Genomic DNA, 6,472 nt, shown 5'->3' with positions numbered 1-6,472 from the left:
CCCACCCCTGTGAATCCTAACAGAATCAAGAAGAAACTCTTGCTTTTTCCCACATATTGGCTTCTTCTTTTCCGCTCTGGCGTCCCCGCCTCTCAGTGGCAAAATGTTTATTGAGCGGCAAAAAAAATCCCTGCGGGCCGAGCCCACACCGAAACATCCATCCATGTGTGGGGCGGGTGCAAGGGTGAGGGCTCTGGCCCAGGACTGTTGGAGGAAGCTGGAAAAAAAAAAGATGGAGGTGGGAACTGGCGGTCGGTCCCAGGGCTCCAAGGGGCCCGCAGGCGGTTCTGGCCAACCTCTGCTAGCCTCTGTATTGATTTGACAGCGCGGAGGCTCCTAGCCGGCGGCGACGGGCGCCTCGGCTCGCCTGCCTCACCTGCATCTCTCCTGGCTCGGGCCCGCCCTCGCCTGCCCACTCTGCCTGGCCTCTGTCAGCTTGCCGGGACCCCTGAACGCAAACGCCGGGGGGCCCGTGCGAGGAAGGCAGCCAGCGAGGCCCGTCATGGAGATCCACAGCTGTGTTCACCTGCTCCGGGTTCAGCCGCTTCCTGCAAAGTCTTCCATCCATCCCTCCTTCCACCCACACTCCCAATCCTCCTCTTCTTCCTTTTCATCTTTTGCCTCATCTCTCTGCAGGACACAAACACAAGGAGAAAAAAAATGGTTAATGGTAAGTTTTGCTGGAGTTGAGTAAGAGTTCAGGGGTGATTATTCTGGTATCATCTCCCGGCGAGCAGCATGAACCGGCTCATCTCAAAGAGCAAAGACCGTTAGGATTGGAGGTCTGACACTTAAGACACTCGCGGTTTTTAGATACCGGTGGTGAGCCATCAGGGACAACGAGGCCTTCTCCACCGGCCGAAACACGACCTGAAGCATTGACCGATATTTACAACCCAATTGCTAAAATTTGTTCCATAAAATTGTATTAATTGATTCACAACTGTTTCTTCATTTTGTAGAGTTTGTCTTCGCTGCACTGCTAGCAGTGCATGTATGTGGATTCCTGATACAACATCAGTTTGTATGTGTTGCCATGTCACTCTAATCTCCCCCATGACCTTCAGAATCAGTAGTGCTGCCATCTTACTCCCTCCCAATCAGAATATCAATCATATGGCACCTTGCAGTTACGAGTACAAGTCAAAACCCACACACACACGAGCACAACATGCAAACTACACACTGGACAGCCGGATATGATCATTCAACTAAATTCATGAGCCGCTTCAACCTCACAAGGGTCGCGGAGGGTGCTGGAGCCTATCCCAGCTGTCTTCGGGCAGTAGGTCGGGGACACCCTGAACCGGTTGCCAGCCAATTGCAGGGCACAAAGAGACAAACAACCATCCTCGCTCACACTGAGGGACAACTTAGAGTGTTCAATCAGCCTGCCATGCATGTTTTTGGAAATTGGGAGGAAACTGGAGTACCCGGAGAAAACCCATGGAGGCACGGGGAGAACATGCAAACTCCACACAGGGAGGCCGGAGGCGGAATTGAACCCGTACTGTGAGGTCGACGCGCTAACCACTGGACCAACGGGCCGCCCAGCTTCCTAATTATATTTTTTAAATTGGACATAGAACTGCCAATGATTCAAAAGGACCCAATTTACATGTTGAAAAAAAATTTCCAAGCTAAAGAAGTAGATTGTGTTGATGCCAAAGAGCGCGTGACGGAACGGAAATATTTGGACTGCACCAGTGCTGCTCTAAAGTGGTCAAAGAATCACTTTGTAGCTTTTGTGTCATCTCAAATCATTCAAATGCCTCCAGGAAACTCTCTTATGATAATAGCAGTTTGGGGGGGGGGGGGTGATTTCTTAAAGGATTCATACTTCCATTGTGTGAGAAAGAGCCAATGCCAAATTCAGCCCCCTCTCTATCTCACCACATTACAGCAACCAAATGTCCAAAATGGAGCGCCTTCTCTGCGCTCAAACAACAACAACAAAAAAACCTAAACAGTCTTCCACTGGAGTACAGAAGGGTGGAAGTTGCAAGAGTGGCCGAGTACGAGAGGCAAGTCTAAGAATGGGGGGGTGGGGGGGGGCAGGATTCGAGGGGGCACGGATGTGGGACAAGGGGGTGCGCTGCTTGTCTCAGACACAATAATGCTATTCATTGGGCTCAGACATGGGTGTTAACTCCCCTCTGACCGAACACAATGGACCTGGGCGGCTTCCAGGCAAGCCTTGGTGATATTGTTAGTTCAGGGCTTGCTTTGTGGCCACCGCGGGACACAGCCGACGCATTGTGGCCTTGCGGGCGGGATGGATGGAAGGATGGACGGACGGATGGATGGGTGGATGGATGGATTGAGGGAGGGAGGGAGCTTTGAGAGGTGAAACGCAAATGGATAGTTTGTCAGTGTTGAAGCTGAGAGGACAACGGGGGAAATGGGGTCAATGGGCCTTTTGGTGCTGACCCTTGGCATTGGACTTGCATGTTCTTCTGAGTATTGAGTCTAGGATTCGGGTCAAAAAGTGAGACACTGATTTGTAGGAGAGGTACATACATTTTGGGTGACGCATCTATTTTCTTACAATAATATGCCATTGGGTCCAGATAAATGCTAGAATAAAACAGAGTATTCATGGCTTGTTCTCTTGAGACTCTTGGAGTATTTTCTCCACAAAATTCACTGCATTTATTTATTTTTGGAATCTACACCAAGTCTCAACTCAATCTACGTCTTCTCTACTATTGCAGTCCCTTTAAATGAGGACTGCTCAACAATTTTAATCCATTCTTGCCCTCAAAATGAGAATTCTACCCCAAGGATCAGCAAAGAGTAATCATGCTTGAATTATAATTGTAGCGATGGTGCTATGTTGGATTTAAATAAACCTTTCGCGTCGAATTCAGAATGTGCTCAAAAGTTTGACAAAGCATGAAGAACAACAACCCTGTTACTAGAAATACCGGTTTTGCTTTTTCATGATCCATACCAAGCCTTGAATGTATGTACGAGCCAAGTTGCTGACCCACTACAATTTCAGGGCTCAGATAATATTCAGGACCACTCACCTTATGGTGGAACCACACCCTTAGACCACAAACTCACAACAAGACTTGTGTGCCAATTGCAGTCAGAAGGCTCTGGATGGGGTTTAAGGAACCTTGCATCAGTCTATAAGGTGACATGGACACGTTCCATCAAGTTTTCTTTTCCAACACATCTGATTCAAATGATCAGGAACGTTATCAGGCTTTTACAGAGCCTGCTGATGAGCTGGTCATTTGAATCAGGTCTGTTGGAAGAGGAAAATGTCGAAAACAAGAAGGACTGCGGCTCTCTAGGACCAGAGTTGCCTAACCCGTGGAATCTCGCCACAAGCCAAGTCTACCGCTTATCCCGCGAAAGTTGACCAGATAGAAATCTAACTATGAGCTGCGCCAAGTAAACAGTGTCCTGAAACGTCGGGCGTCTTCAGGGAGTTGAACCCAGGACTCAGCACCGCTAAAGCTCAGATTACTTGACCAATGAGTCGTACTATTGCGCAAAAGGCAAAAGTAGAGAAGGCAGTACTTTAGAATTTGCCACGTATTTGTTAAGTAAGACGGAGGCACAAAGGACAGAGATCGAAATCACGACAGAGGAATCGCATTTCAGCCTATTCGTTTTATTGCTGTTTTTCTGTTGATATTGAATCTCATGAGTCCTCTACACAGGCCCTACAATTAAAGGGCTCATCCGAGATTTGAACCCAGGACCTTTCACACCCAAAGTGAGAATGATCCCTTGAGGATTACAGTTCAAATAACTGTCGTTGAAAAGGCAAGCGGGGGCATATAAGTGTACAAATATTTGCAACAAATATGCCTCTAACGCAGTGGTTCTTAACCTTTTTAGAGGTACCGAACCCAACCAGTTAATATGCACATACATATATATATATATATATATATTACAAATTCAAGACATTAAAAAACGCATTTATTAAAACAGAAAAAAGTGAATAAAATTTTCAGGGATAAGTATACTTTTTTTTTTTTTTTTAAATTTTACGACGTACTATCGTGACAGTCACACGTTGACTACTAAGCGAACTGAATTTCCCACAGCACTGATTGGACAAGCAATGTCATGTGATCATCTGCAGCCAGTGATGGCCAAGAGAGCGTGTCATAACTAATTAACATGTTGAGTCGCGTGTGTCTTACCCTCCATGGCAGAGGCTCCGTCGAACCCCTCAAACTGACTCACCGAACCCCTGGGGTTCGATCAAACCCAGGTTAAGAACCACTGCTCTAATAAGTCGACTGGACAGAAGAAATAGCGCTCTGGAATTCAACCCTTTGAGGGACGGCGGTTACTGCAGCGGACAGTTTATCATGTTATCAGGTTACAGGGTGCATGAAAGTGTTAAACACTTCACAAAGATCATTTCAGTCTCTTTGCACAAAGTCATCATGATAGCCATCGATCAATGTGCCACATCGATGCCTGTACGATTAATGAAGTGACAATACACTGTACCCCTACGTCGCTCAACTAGTTTTGGTCGCTGGCTCATGTGAGAGCTAAGCTCCTCAGCCTTTTAAAATTTCATGTGAAAGGTATCACCATTCATGCAATTTCACGATCCCATTCTTTTCTTTACTCGCACCTACAAATCCAACATCCCTCAAAATGCCTTCTTGAGTACAGACAATACTGCCTGAGCCCAAATCACCACTGAAAGTCTATTCCTAAAAAAATGTTCGGCATGAGCTTCACCAGGGGGGCTAATGCCCTGTGAGGGTGGCTTAAGCTAGTGAGGGTAGTGCCCCGTGGTCCCTGTTGGTGGCACAGCGGGGATTACACTAGTCAACCAGCGGAGACAATGATCTCCCCTCCCGGGAAGGGAGTTCAACCTCTCGAACAGTGATCGAGGCAGTCAACTGATGCCTCACTCAATTAAGGGCCGTGGCGAGAGGGTGAGGAACGGACACGTGGGACGCTGAGGAAGGATTAGAGTCAGCCGGAGGGAGATCAAAATCTCAGGTGTCCGTACTCCAAAACTCCCTCCCGCTCCCTAATAATGTGCTGCAAAACTATACAAATCCATAGACAGAATGCAGCAGATAATCCTATTAGACTGCACTGCAACGGATATTCAGTTAGCGGAAGATGCTTCTGCAACACTTCACAGGGATTTGGCAGTCGCAGGTGGGGACGGGAATCGAAAACTGGTCCTATTTGAGAACCGGCTCCAAATAATTTGATTCCTCGGAATTGATCTGTTTGCTTTGCTGATGATTCCACTTTGCAAATCCGCTGACGTCGCTGTTATACTGTGGAGGACCACGTCACTTAACCATCATTTTGACAGTGGCCTGCCTGTAAGGCCTTCTCTGCTAGCCCAAACCTTATCAGAAAGTCAAACCTACATTGACAACACACACAAAATGGTAATAATTCATTTCCAACAGTCATTTGTCTTCATTTCACACGTGTGTCATGGACGTGCAGCTTCCAGTCATTTGTGGGTTCATTTTTTTTTTTTATCTAATAACAGTTCAGCTTCGATATGCTGCCATGCAAATATTATTTGCCCAACGCCTTTGGAATCCCAAATTCTGGCGTCAAACACACACACACACACACACACACACACACACACACACACACACACACACACACATACACACACACACACACACACACACACACACAGAATTTAAATGGCTGTTTTTTGTTTCAAACAGAGGCACGAGCTTTTACGAATCCTCAAAGTGAAGTCAGATTTTTTTTTTCTCTTCTCTGATTGGTTCAGCTAAGTTTATCCCACTGGTTGATTGAGCTTAAAATGCGCACAAAAAATGGATTAACAATTCATTTTCAGTGAGTGGGATATTATGTTAGCTCTGTTGCTGCAGCCCTGTGGTGTCTAAAAGGTAACACAACAACAGTCGCATTTCTATGACATCATCCTTGGGCTTCAACAAGATCGCCTTAAGAGCAGTTGAGCGCCCCCAAAGGTCACACCCTATATTTGCTCCAGGCAGGAAGTTCAGGAGTAATTATACATCCCGCACAGCCGAATACTTTTGGGGAAATAACGTGACATGGCACCGGCGAGGCTCTTGCTTTACCTCCCCCTCAGGTCCTCCCCCCTCGCTATCCCACTTGCCAGATAGGAGTGCTCAGCAGCTCCCCGATTGTTATTGATCCTGAAAGCGAGCCAGTAGGGGGGAGTCAGTGACGCTCAACCACTCACTCTCGCTCTCTCTCTCCATCTTTACCTCCATGCAACTTTCCTCCCTCCCGCGCGGTAACTTCATTTATCAAGGTTAAAGAAGTCTTAAAAAAAAAAAAGGCAAGAGGGGGCTGCCTGGATGCCATCTGACTGCATGAAAGAAATCCCCTCAGGCTGCTCGTACAGAGGAAGATGACACACACACACACGCACACACGCACACACACGCGCACACACACACACACACACGCACACACGCACACACACACACACACACACACACAC

The 6,472-nt window shown here is 47.1% G+C and overlaps 1 long non-coding RNA gene across 2 annotated transcripts in view; it reads right to left on the bottom strand.

The window, feature by feature from the left end:
• Nucleotides 1-6: 6 nt before the first annotated feature.
• The window catches only part of LOC109531889 (uncharacterized), a 27,180-nt gene continuing 20,714 nt past the window's right edge, over nt 7-6,472 (bottom strand). For both annotated transcript variants that reach the window (XR_002171273.1, XR_002171272.1), the window contains one exon: nt 7-630. This is a non-coding gene — a long non-coding RNA (uncharacterized LOC109531889). The remainder of the gene's footprint in view (nt 631-6,472) is intronic.

This window comes from Hippocampus comes, unplaced genomic scaffold (assembly GCF_001891065.2).
Source record: "Hippocampus comes isolate QL1 unplaced genomic scaffold, H_comes_QL1_v1.1 scaffold22, whole genome shotgun sequence".
NCBI classification, from domain to species: domain Eukaryota; kingdom Metazoa; phylum Chordata; class Actinopteri; order Syngnathiformes; family Syngnathidae; genus Hippocampus; species Hippocampus comes.
The sequence above is the reverse complement of the archived record's forward strand: the minus strand, read 5'-3'. Positions and strand labels throughout refer to the sequence as shown.